At 42.5% G+C, this 13,845-nt stretch overlaps 1 pseudogene; it reads left to right on the top strand.

The window, feature by feature from the left end:
* The window catches only part of LOC115572317 (potassium voltage-gated channel subfamily H member 6-like), a 105,353-nt pseudogene extending 95,217 nt beyond the window's left edge, over nucleotides 1-10,136 (top strand).
* Nucleotides 10,137-13,845: the final 3,709 nt, after the last annotated feature.

Here is a 13,845-nt window from a genome sequence, read left to right as displayed (position 1 = left end):
AAAAAAAAAAAAAAATTCTAATAAGTTTCAAGAAGCGATCCAAGAGGGACTGGATATGTAAAAAACCAGTTGATGACTCCTTTAGGTAGTGCTGCAAAGGTAGAGGCATTTAATGTTCAAATCAGTCTGAATGAGAGATCTTGATTGTTATCTACCCAGGCTCCTCTCTAAAGAAAGGGGGGGTTCAAAGTTTAATGTGTTCTGTGTCAGGGCTGTGGCACTTCATCTCCATCCTGTGGATGTGTCAATTGTCCTTTTGGTCCTGGTATCCAAACAGGCCCCTATTGTATATCTTTTTTGAAATGTTCTTCTTTAGAGTGAGAAAACCCCTCCTGCATTGCATCACACTGATGGGGGAATAAATCATTGTTTGTTTCAGTGTGAGGTGGGTCCACTACACCGGTTGCAGTTTACAAAGCAAATTAAACTAGTCAGCTGCAAATATGGTTTGACCCAGAAAAAATTCTAACAAAAGGTTTTTCAGTGGTTTACAGTAGTATCAGATGTACTTAAAAACATACTAAAAGTTTACCAAAGTTTGACTCCAAGAAAGGCCCCATTTTCAAAATGGCTGCCGTCAGGACCTTAAAATGATCATTACTCCTTTGTATTCCTCCTAGACCAGGAACACTGGTGGCTGATACATGTTTTGGCCATGTAATATTCTAATTAGCATATTTGCATGATAAGTGATTATAAGTACAATTATATATTAAAGCAATTGGTTACAAGTATATTCATGTGGACAATAAGTACAATTTTGAGAATAGATTCTTTCTTCATTCCAATTAATTTTATCTCAAAAGTTACAAACTGCTTTTACCATGCAAGGATTCTTTCAGATCATTCTACATTGAGTTTTGAAATAGAATTTGTAAAACTATTGTCAAATCCCAAACCCTGGAGATTTAATATTATGTTACTCTCAAAAGAGGATTTTACAACTTATATAAAGGCTTATTTAGAAACTTTTTCTGAGGTGCACCAAAACAGTGCAACATTCCCATTACTAATATGGGATACACGGAAGGCTTATTTTAGAGGATGTGTAATTGCCTTTTCCTCATCTTTAAAAAAAACAACAACAAATGAGTTCAAATGCATTGAACAAGATAAAGTTAATTTGGAGAGGCAACACTATTTAACCAAGGACCCTAATTTACTAATGCAGATAGATGATCTTAAATTGAAATATAACTCCATTAATACATACGCTAGCAAATTGGCATTGAAGAAATCAAAGTTATCTTATTTAGAACAAGGGGAAATGGCAGGCAAATTACTAGCTAGATAAATACAAAAGGAATCAGAAGATATAACAATTGTTAAAATTAGAAAACAAGATGGGTCCATTACAGTGGAAATCTCCATGACCCCTTAAATTCTATGCCATTTATGTTATATCTATTTGAAAAATTTGGGAAGTTATCAGGCTACAAGGTTAATTGGGATAAAATAGAGATAATGCCAATTTTGAACTTCGACCATACTTTATTGAGGAACCATCTTAATTGGAAATGGTCTACTAAAAGTATTAAGTATTTGGGTATGTTTATTCAGAGAAAACGGGAAGATACCTTTAATTTGAATTATCTTCCATTAGTTAATAAAATATCAGAGGAATTAAAGAGAATCCATCATCTCCAATTTCTCTGATTGGTAGAGTCAACATAGTTAAAATGTCTGTGTTGCCTAAGTTTTTTATATTCATTTCAGAATTTTCAGAATATTTCATGTTCATGGAAAAGAATAGAATCTATTGATATGTATCCATACAGTTTGGAACATTTACTATACATTGAGTTCAAAGTAGTGGATAAAATTACCAAGAATCCTGTTATTTTAAACAGCCTCAGCACTTGGAAATTGTCTCAAACTGTTAAGCTATAAGATTTTTCTTTCTCCCTTTTCTCCAATTTGGAAGAACCTAAGTATTACATGCTGTATGGATGACATGTTTAAATTATGGTATGATGAAGGTATTCAAGAATTGTGTCATCTGTTTGATAATGGGACATTTCTTTCATTTACTCAGCTGCTTCCCATTTATTTAGATTTTTTCAAACAAGACATGCATTATATATTAAAAATGGTTCTCTTCAAGAAACCACACCATCAGAAATTGATTCTATATTAATCATTAAGAAGCAGAAAGTTATTTCTAATTGATATCATGTCTTTATTGATTGTTCTTTAGTAAATACTGACAATGTAAGACATACGTGGGAACAACATCTTCATATGGAAATTCAGAAAGAGGATTGATATTACGTTAGTAGGCAAGTTCATAAATGCTCTTATAATTTAAGGCATAAACAAGCTTTATTCAAGATGATACATAGGATTTATTACACTCCAGAGAAACTACATAGAATGAACAGTGAGATGCAATTTCTCTGCTGGCGTTGTAAGAAACAAAACGAAACATTTTTTCACATGTATCCATTCTATTGTCACCTCGTTTATGTCTTTTGGGAATAACTAGTATGTTTGACAAGTGGAATAAACATCAAAGTAGGTATATAGATCTTGTTGGCAGCCAGGAAATGTATAACTTTAAAATGGAAAGAATCCGAGCCCCCAGTAATAGTGCACTGGTGGAATGAACTTTCAAGCTCACACTGGACAGTAAATATTACAGGAGTAAAGACAGATCCTCAGACTTTTTTAAAATCTGGCAATCTCATATATAATTTGCCTTTATGAGTGTTCTGGGTCAATATAAGGCATAGTAAAAAATGGTGTGATCCGCATGTAATAATTGATGTTGTTTTATTGTGGTAGTTTATTGTCTTTATTGTTTATTGTGAGTGGGTTATGTTTGGATATTATTTTGGTTCTTTGATTGTTGTATATAAAATCTATAACCAAAAAAAAAAAAGAAAAAGAAATCTGTCTAATGTTCTTTTGACACTCTCATAAAATGACACTAAGCATTTGTGCTGTAATTTCAATGAGGCAAGCAATATCAAATGGCAGTATTCTCCTCCACCATCTTTTGAATTGCTGAAAATTGTGAATTTATAGACGATGCATTACATATGTATTACCTTATTCAAATCGAAATGAGTGACCATTTTAGAGGGTTCACACACAGGCCTCTGTTCGGGTTAATTCAAAGTTGTTTATGATCAAAGTTATACAACTCCAATTTAAGTTACTTTGTGGTGCAATAACTTTCACATTGAATGTCAAGCCTGTGTTTTAGCAAAAAAAGTGCGTATGTTTTCAAAAACCAGTGTTTCCCACACATGAATTTATTTGTGGTGGTCCGCCACAATATCAACAGTGGCCACTACAAATTGATTTTCTATTTTTGGAGCTGCGTCTCATTCTCACTTATTCAAGACAGCACCCGTCAGTGAATAGCATGATGTTATATACTCTGATACAGTGGCCTGGTTCTAGGCATGGGCACGGGGGGAAATGCTCCCCAAAATGCTTTGGCTGCCCAACCAAACCGACCCCACTTCATTCCAAAAACAAAAAAAAAAACAAAAAAATGCTGCTTAGAGTAATTGCAGTGCCAACAGAACCGGGTCTCTCTCTTTTGCTGTGCATACAGTCAGCAGCAGCTTCTCTCGGTTAGCATCACATTAGATACCACGGGGACTCCAGACAGTTTTAGCCACAGGCTAGTTAGTTGTTAGCATGCTTGCTAGCAACTGCCAGTAGTAGCATACTTCCATCGGCGGCTGCTGCAGAGTTTGTCTCTGTCCCGCTCCGCGACATGGGAAGCCTCACAGGGGCAGGCTACGTACCGGGTGTGAAGCCGGTTTCATCTTTAAACCATTGCTCGCCCTGCTGTTAGTCCTGTTGACCTGCGAGTCTCCCCCACCCCACCGACTGGATTAAACAACACACGTTAGTGAGAGGAGACTCCATTACCCGTAAATTCAGGTTAGCGCCGCCGGACACTATACTTCCTGGGGCCAGAGCCTCTGACAGCGGCTACTCTGAGGCTGCTGGCATCAAGCAGGGAGAAACAGGGAACACAGACAGGATCACACGACTTTCCAAAGAGCGAGAAAGTGGTACACAATAATATAGCATCAATCAATCTGTCAAGATTTATTTATTTATTTTTATAGCGCTGTTTACAAAATTGCTTTGTCACAGATTATAAAGGAACCTACATTTTGCCCCCCCACCAAATTTCCCAACCTCCCTTCGCATCTACCACCACCAGTGTTGGACTGGTGATCTTGATCATGTGCAGATCGCAGAGTAACCACAAGCCCTTATGGGCCGGCTGACTAATCACTCTGTTCCCTGTATTTTTATACCACATATGAGTCTCTATATCACAGTCATGGTTACCCTCTACATACAGTCTACAGTCAAGAACTTTTACATCAGTCTGCATTGTTTTGTAGCGAAATTTCTAATTCAAATGTTCAAAAACGTGCATGGTTTGAAATAATACAAATCTACCTGCATTTTTTTATTTTATTATTTGTTTGCAAAAGTTAAAAATGAAGCAAAGCCTTCTGGGAATTTCAAGCCTGAATGGAGTAGACAGTCTGCGTGGTTGTTGGAAGTTGGAGATTGGAAATTGGTAGCTGACTGAGATTAGGCAAGCAGAAAAAATGAATCAAGGCATCAAGCGACGGGGGGAGCGGACACAAAGAGATAATCTAACAGAGCACTGTTGGCTGACGGTGAAAAATGCTGCAAACCGCCTGATTTGTTTTTAAAATCAAGTGCAGCTTCAGCTAGAAGAGGTAAACATGGATAACGAATGATGGCAAGATGTTTGGTGCAGTTGTTTATAGCATCACTGGGGCTATCAAAAGTGTGTGTTCTTCAAAAGTTCTATCTGCGCAATATTTAGGGTTAGATTCCATTTATATTAGATAACTAGCTATATTTGGGCATTGATAAAGTTGTCCTCCTACAGGTGTGGAGGTGGGTTTTAAATTCAAAATGCCAATTACATTGTAGTTTCACATTTAAATAGGAAATATGTTAGTAGACTGGCATCAATAATTTGTTGGCCACAGAATTTGTTTTCTCCGTCAATCCAGAAAAAGAATTCCTGTTAGAGCGTAGCCAATGGAACCACTGCGAATTGGCGATGCTTACGTCTGGGTTGGCATCATAGACTGGTAGGCATACAAAAAATCATCCCTACAGCACTCAAAATTAGTAGTGACCCATCAACATTTCTTACTGCCCCCCCAATCAAGGCAGTCTAGAATCGGGCCTGCTGGGTGGTGGTGTGATTTTTAGTCTGCTGGTAAAACGAAGAAGAGGAGGAGGACTTTTTAACACAGTTGGTTTTGAACTTCCTCTGCAAAGAAGACGGCTGGCTTCAGCATCAAGATCAAGACCCCACAAAGAGCGCCAGGCTTTGAAGCAACTTTTTGCCGTGTAATTACATCATCATGTGATGCACTGGGGACTTTTTCCTAATAGTTAACATCGTGAAAGAAGTGTCTGTAAAACGGTAATAAAAGCCTCACAACCCTGTGAAATTACTTGTTTCATTATTAGAATTTGGGCTTTTCGGTCTAGAGAGCCTAGAAGAGCTGGCCAATTACATTTTATCCCCATCCAAGTTAGCTTGGAGCTAAACCAGATGTTCGGAAACACTGTCTTCTCATCAGACAGTTTGGGCACCCTATACAAAATAAAACGAAAGTTACATATGTAACTACGGTTCTATGAATCCTGGATGACCGCCAGAGGCGGTGCTTCAGCACTGAATGTCTCCATTTCGCGCATGCGCAGGTCAAGTGTTTATACCAACAAAGTCACCTGTGACCCCTGATGATACCGGCTAGCCTATATCTTCCAGTGACATCAGAGGATCGGTTCCTGCAGAATCTTCTCGCGAAACCACAAGTGAGTGACAGAGCGCTCTGGCGGTCATCCAGGATTCATAGAACCATAGTTACATACGTAACTTTCATTCTATTTCATCCTTACTGAGCGCCAGAGGCGGTGCTTCAGCACTGGATGACCCATAACAACAAAGTCATGAGGAATGCCAATACATACCTCAGTGAGAGGAAGCAGTAGAGGTGGGCATCAGGGCCACACCCAGTGGGTGGGGAGTGGCTACATTCACCCTGGAGAAGGCAGTTGGTGATGCCCATGATGCTGCATCACAGATGTCCCCCAGGGGCACGCCACGCAGAGCCACCCATGATGTAGAGACAGCCCTAGTAGAGTGGCACCTCACCCCGGATGGCAGGGGGCGCCCACTGTGTTTATATGCTTGGGTGATGACATCCACAATCCAACGCGACAGTTGCTGTTTGGAGAGAGCACAGCCTTTCTTAGGACCACCATGACAGAGGAACAGCTGTTCTGACCGTCTCATGCTTGTGGTCAAAGTTATATAGACTCTTAAAGCCCGCACAGGGCACAGCAGTCCTAACCTTTCCTCCCCTGCGGGGGGGGGGGATAACTGTGCCAGGTGGATAGGTCGATTAAGGTTTCGACGATGACAGAACCTTAGGGAGAAAAGCCGTATTTGGGCCCTGCAGTGGCCAAAGCCAGAGCTGCAGGCGATGAGGGTCAGGATGCCAGATCTGGCTTCCTAACTGAGACAGGAGATCTATCCTGTCGGGGAGATGCCACGGTGAGCCGCGGCAGAGCCTGTGCAGCAGGGGAAACCATATCCTCCCTGGCCAGAAGGGGGCTACCAATAGCAGCCTGTGGCCCTGCTGGAGGACCATCTGCAGTATTTGATGAATCAGAGGGGTTGGTGGAAAGGCATAGAGAAGACCCTCTGGCTAATCGTGGGTGAGAGCATCCTGGCCCAGAGGGCTGGCCTCCTCTGTCAAAGAGAACCAGAGGGGGCAATGGGTCGACTCCTCTGTGGCAAAGAGATCCACCTCTGCCCTGCTGAAGACGTCCCAGATATTGAGCATCACCTCTGGATGAGGCCGCCACTCCCCCGGTGGAGGCTTGCAACGTGATAGGAAGGCTGCTGGGTAATACAGCCGACGACTGGCCCCGGGCTCTCAGGGCCTGGTCCCCTGGCCTCTAGAGGCCCTGGGGGGGGGGGGGGGGAGGACAGGCAGCGTCAAGGGTCTGAGGTTGTCTGGAGGGCAGTCGTTCAGGGGCTTGAAAGCCCTGAGCCCCTTGTTGAGCAGGCTGTTGAACCCTCTAGAGCAGCCGACCAAAAAATCTCACCGGGTTCCACTGGGACACTGCGGAGGGTTCTCCGGCACGTCTGAGAGGCGACTGCGCCAGCCACACCTGGCGGCGAGCCTGGACAAGGGTGGACATCAAGCGCCCTAGTTCTCTGGACATCAAAGCAAAAGCCTGCAGAGTCGCGTCACCAAAACTGTGGACGGAATCGTCCAGTGTAGCCTCCTGCAGGGATGCTGAAAGAGCAAGCATCAGATGCAACAGGGAATTACCAATGCGTCCCATGCGCGCTGCTGCGTCATTGGCCTTAGAGAGCAGGTCATCTGTAACCCGACACTGGGGGCGCGGACACCTGGCATCCGGCCTCAGAGCCTCATCAGGCAAAACAATGAGAGCCGCTATAGCCAGCTCAACCGCTGGCATGTGGGCCAAACTTGGCAGCATCCTGCATGGCTGCCAGGGTCCGGCCATCAGATGTTGCATGAGAGAGGGCTCTAGTATCCCTCCAGCATGCGTGCAACTCCATCAGGTATTCATCTGACGGCACAGTGAAGGTGGCAGGGGCTGGACCACGCCTGAAAAAAGCACTGGTAGGAGCTGGCTAAGCCTGCGGAACATCCAACTGCATGATGGCTCCCATAGAGCTATCCTTTGACCCAGCGCCACAACTGCGGGTTGAGGAGCGGGAGCTCGCCCCAGAGGCATGGGAGGCAGCATCCTGGGGAACCACATCCGCCTCATAGTCAGCGAACTCAGTGGCTGAAGCGGCCATGGAGAGCACATCCTTCTCTGGATCGAACATGGCCGCGGGAGAAGGAGCACCCACATCCCCTGCACCAGTCCCAGACTGGATGGCTAGGAAGAGGGACTTCACTTGGTGTAGCTCCTCATTCAGCTGGTCCACCCTGGAGGCCAGTTTAGACTCCTTGGCCCTCTTCCCGGAGGGGACGCCTGCAGTCTCAGCAGCCCAACGTTTAGGTCGGCTAGGCTGAGCTGGAGGCAATCGCTGGGCTGGGGTCAACTGGTCCGGCTCCGGAACATGGCCCAGCAGGTGTTCAGCCTCAGCCAGTCTGGCAACCCGCCCTGCACGGGGCATGAAGCTACAGTTCATGCACGGATCCTCCGAAAGCCCTTCCCTCAGGTGTTTGAGGCCAAGGCATGGAGGACACATATCATGACCATCTTCAGACTGCAAAGAAGCCAGACAGGCCGAGAGTGGTCACCAAGCATGGTGACAGCCAGCTCTAATACAAACAAACTGAGAAAGACAACAGATGCTCGGAGAGGGAGCGAACGCACTGCCTTCACCAACAGGTGTCGCACAAACAAATACAGTTAGCCTCAGTGGAACACGTCTGCCAACTACAAGGGCAACAGCACCCGCCTATGCTGGGAGAGGGAGCGAGAGCACTGTCTTCACCAGCAAAGGTCAGCTTGCTGCACAAAAAACAAAAAAACAAACGGGCACACCCGCAGGTGCCACAGAATACAAACTAAAGTAGGCCGAGCGAAAATGCTGGTAAAACTACCAAAAACAAAGCAAACACAGCTCAAGATGCAGCTGTTACAGAAAGTAGTAATATAAACCTGTGATGGGAGCGGTAGCACACACACTGCCTTCACCAACACGGGAAAACTACAACGAAAGGCGGGTAAAAGTTGTACAAATTACTCACAGATATAACAGCAGTGCAAATGTCGGGAAAGGGAGCGAGTACACTGACTTCACCAACATATAAAACTACAACGAAAAGCGGGTACAACCAACAGTGTACCGATTACAAAAGGTCAAGCGTACAATGCTAACCGCTAATGCCTGTGAATAACAACACAAATGTCGGGAGAGGGAGCGAGTACACTGGCTTCACCAACATATAAAACTACGAAAAACGGGTACAACCGAGGGTGTACTATTACACAGAGAGTAGGTTAAGTGTGCAATGCTAACCGCTAACGCCCGTAACTAATAACACAATGTCGGGAGAGGGAGCGAGTGCTCCGAAGGGGTGTCCACGGCAGACCGCAGCAAACCTCCCGTCTCAGCTCGTCGCAGCCCTTGGAGTGCGAGTAGTTCGCAGCTCCGACAAGGTTGTCGCAAGGCTACCAGCGACAAAGCAGCAGTGAAGTACGCGTTTAGTTCAGCTAGAGCTCACTGACGTGCGTCTACCTGCGAAGCGAGAAGATGAAAAGGAACCGATCCTCTGATGTCACCGGAAGATATAGGCTAGCCGGTATCATCAGGGGTCACAGGTGACACTCGACCTGCGCATGCGCGAGATGGAGACATTCAGTGCTGAAGCACCACCTCTGGCGGTCACTAAGGATGAAATAGAACCTCAGTTAACAGATTCATGTGTAATACATATTTATGTTTATGAACACATGGGGTTGCTGTACTATTGAAGACTTACAGTCTGATGTATCTCAATACTGTATCTTTGTACACCCGTTGAGCTCTATCTATTTGGATGTGTGTTTTTCAGGCTGGAGTCTCGAATATCAGCAGACATCGGTATCATCATGCAGCTACTGCAAAGGCAGATACCAATGATCCCACCTTCCTACAGCACCCTGACATCCACACCTAACACACCCTCCACCCTCATCATGTGTCCCACTGCTGCCTCTCTCACAGACAAGTCCTCATCCAAAAACCCCCAGCAGCAACTGTCTGATGAAGTCCTTCAACAACTTCCAGAATATGAATCCCTCCATTGTGATTCCACTGTCCTCCATTTTACAAGCACAACCCTCTCATCAATGCCTCACTGAATACTTCTTGATATCAGTCACTGATTTCTTCATCCAACTTACCCCAGTGCACCTCCACCTTTCCAACCTTGCCTCAATTGTCGAAACAGTCTTCCTCCTTTGTCCCTCCTCATACAGAAAATCCTAGTGTGTCATCCTTTCATGCATCGTCCCTACCCTCACACCTCACCCCCCTAATTCTCCAGCTCCCAGAGCAGATTAAACAACTGACCCTTTCCTCCAGGAAACAGGGATTACTCTCCGCCTTACAGGTAATGTAACACTTTTAGCAGCATAACAAATGACACGTTTGAGCTACACTTCTTGAGAATGCGCCATTGTTGTTTGCGAAATGGACGTTTGCTTCTCGTGCTGGCTGTCACACCTAATAGGGGGGCGATACCCCCAATTTGGTTTCGATCTGATACAAAGTACCTTGAGGCTAATATCCCCGATATGATACAAATACTTTTTATTATGAAAATATGGATTTTTAAGGCAGATACGAATATATTTATTTAATTAATGTAAAGTGAATACATACGAAAAAGGTTATTATTCATATAGTAATAATCATCATAATATATTTCTTTATTTAAAAAGTTTATTATATATTTTAAGTTTCAATCAAACGATTCTTTTAGGTAACAAGTTCCAATAGATTGAATATATTATTTGGATGTGTGAATAATATAATGTGCTATATTAAATCGTTTTAAAGATGGGATTCATCATAGCATGCAACAATTTCATTAACTGCTCATGGTGTAGTATAGGTTTTTTTTTGTTTGATTGATTGATTGATTGGTTTATTTAAGTGTCAAACACCATGGTTGGTGCCCAGCCCTCATGGGCTTATTAGACACTAATCATATTCATCAAATAATAATTTCACAGTTACCTCCACGATAGCCACGTGACATAATACAGAACACATCATAACATAACTAAACCATTAAAGATATGGATACAAATAGAAATGGATTGTCATATAGGATACAAAATACTTTGCCGCAGATACCAGGCCTTTTCTATAAATTTTGCCAAAGCAAACACATCATTTTCAAACAACCAGCACAGAATCTCCCCTTCATATTTCCAAAATATATCCGGATTTTTAAGATGGATTGCTTCAAATAGAGAGTTCCGTAAATCACAATATAAAGGACAATAAAAGACAAAATGAAATTCATCTTCCACAACCTGGAGATCACAAAATTTACACAAACGTAAATGTTCAGGTGTACCTTTAAATTGACCCACTTCTACTGCCAGAGGTAAGGTACTAGTTCTTAACTGAGCACAGAGGGACCTCTGCCTTCTCTTTAAATTGAAAACTTCATATTTTCATCAAAAACAAAACCAAGATATTTATGACAGGTATATTTTAAAGGCACATGGCCAAACTGAAATATATGATTACTCTGTAATTCGCTTTTCTTCCTAAAATGAACAACTTGTGTTTTTTCGCTATTAATGGTAAGACGCCATTTACTACACCAAGAGCTCATAATGTTCAGCATATTTTGTAAATTAACTACATTTTCTGCCATCAAAACAATGTCATCTGCATAAAGCAGAATACTTATCCTCCTCTATTGGAACACCCAGATTAACCTGCTTAATTTCCTGAGCTAAATCATTTATATAAAAAGCGAATAAAGAAGGGGAGAGTAAGTCTCCCTGCTTCACCCTGAAAGGCGTTGGGAACCATTCCGTTCTTAAATTATTTATTTGTACACAGGCAATGGGGTCTCTGTAAAGGGCTTTTATAGCATTATAGAACTTTCCATTGATACCAGATGAAAGTAATTTAAACAGCAGAAGATCTCGATTAACACAATCAAATGCCTTTTTGAAGTCAACAAAGCAAGAAAAAGTACTTTTACCCTTGTCCAAACGAGCTCTCACCACAGAGGATAACACATAAATATGGTCAATACAAGCCCTATTTTTCCTAAAACCATTCTGTTCATCTACTAACCCTCCACAGGATTCCAAAAAAGTATTAAGTCTATTGTTAAGGACTCCTGAGAAAATTTTGTAGACTGTGCTAATCAAACTAATCCCTCAATAACTTAATGGGACTCTAGGGTCATCTTTTATAGATTTTGGGATGGGTTTGATCATTGATCTATTCCACTCAGATGGGATAATACCATTTTGAAAACATATGTGACACAAACAATGTAGGACATTACACAAGTTAGGGCTTTTAAGTATCTCATTAGGGAGGTCTTCATTACCCACAGCTTTTTTTTCTTTGGTTTTGTCTAGCACTTTAAGTACCTCATCTAATGTAATCTCACTGTTCAGTATATCATTTTGATAGTATATAGTATTCATCCCAGTTCCCATCTCCAGTTTTACTCTACAAGTTTCTTTTAAGAAATAATCATCAAATAAAGTGGAACTACTATAAGCAAGTAGGTCACTATAATCTTTTCCCCACTTTTTTAATATTTGACCAGACTCAAAAGAAGATCCACCGCTTTCCATTAAAACCTCCATGGGTATCAATGTTTTCTTTTTTGGTCCTAACTTATGTATTTCCCTCCAGAATTGCTGAGGGTTACCAGTTTGTAATTGTTCTAACTTGAGGGCTTGACCTCTATTAAACCTCCTTTTAAAGAACCTGAGCTTTCTATCAAAATTAACCTGGCATTGCTTGAATTCACCATGCAAGGCCCTCCTCTTCCAGGGTTCCCCAAGACCGCATTTAAGAAATGTTCTCTCTGCAGAACACAACTTCGACCATAACTCATTCAAATCATTATTCCAATATGGTTGTTTAGTTCTGTAATATTTCTTTGTAGAACCCATTTTTTTTACAGGACAATATTTCTCCATCTCAGCATGCAAAAGATTACAGAGATTGGTGTAACACTGGTCCATCTGTTCCTGATTTTCCTGTACAATCTGTAATTGACCTATAACCTCCAGTAGGGCCCTGTGGCACCTCTCAGAAGAGAGAAAATCACCAGAATAAATCCTGTCTCGTCTTTTTGCATGCTGTGGACAGTCAACATTATTCTAAGTATTAAATACCTCTCCCACTTGAAAACGTAAACAAAGAACTGAATGGTCAGGAAGTCTACTATGATCACCAATCAAATTAAAACTTTCTGGATCAACTCTGTCAATAAGCGGGTGTAAACATTAAATCCAAGACATGTTTTCATATCAGCATGAGATGTCACTATGTAATCAACAACAGCTTTGCCCCTTACAGAAATGGAAGTAAAGTTATTATTTTCAGGATTTAACCTCCCATTAAGTATACAACATTTAGAGTCCTTCAAAAATTCCATAAAGGTATGACCATGTTTATTTACATTTGTGTCCAAAACTATTCGAGGAGAAATATCATCTCCTTTCACATAGTCCTCTAGAACTCCAGTTCGGCTATTGAAACCGGCACAGATATAAATTGAATCCATTAACATTCCAATGGGATAACAAAAACTGTTCATTAGCAAACCTGGCAGGCTGGGCAAGCCCCTCTCAATAAGCACCGTCAGCTGGCAATCCCTCTCTCACCGCACGCCGAGGTGCCTGCGTCCGCTTCACCATGCGTCCATTAGCTGCCAAGTAAAAGTCCTTCCCGACTGCAGTTTCACGGATCAAAGTTCTAAAATTCAGATCCATCAGTCGTTCGGCATGTGATTTCGCTGATGACACATAGACTTTATTGAAGCTGTCGTTATCTTTAAGCTTTGATTTTCCGCGCAACACGGTCACTTTCTCCTGAACCGAGCTCAGCTCCACTTTAACAAGCCCCAGTCGGTCTCCACGTGTCCGCACCCGCTCCACAGCAGCGGGACAGAGCACAGTGTCACATCCAAGGCCGACATGCAACAGGTTGTTCACTTTCGCCATTAAATCCTCTCCTTCTGATTGAGGAAGCCCCACAACGATCACGTTGACATCTGGATCAACGCTCTTCTTCTTCGCCTCCTTCTCAGATATTTTCTGCTCCATCTTTTCCAT

This window comes from Sparus aurata, chromosome 21, assembly GCF_900880675.1.
Source record: "Sparus aurata chromosome 21, fSpaAur1.1, whole genome shotgun sequence".
Taxonomy (NCBI): Eukaryota; Metazoa; Chordata; class Actinopteri; order Spariformes; family Sparidae; genus Sparus; species Sparus aurata.
The sequence above is the reverse complement of the archived record's forward strand: the minus strand, read 5'-3'. Positions and strand labels throughout refer to the sequence as shown.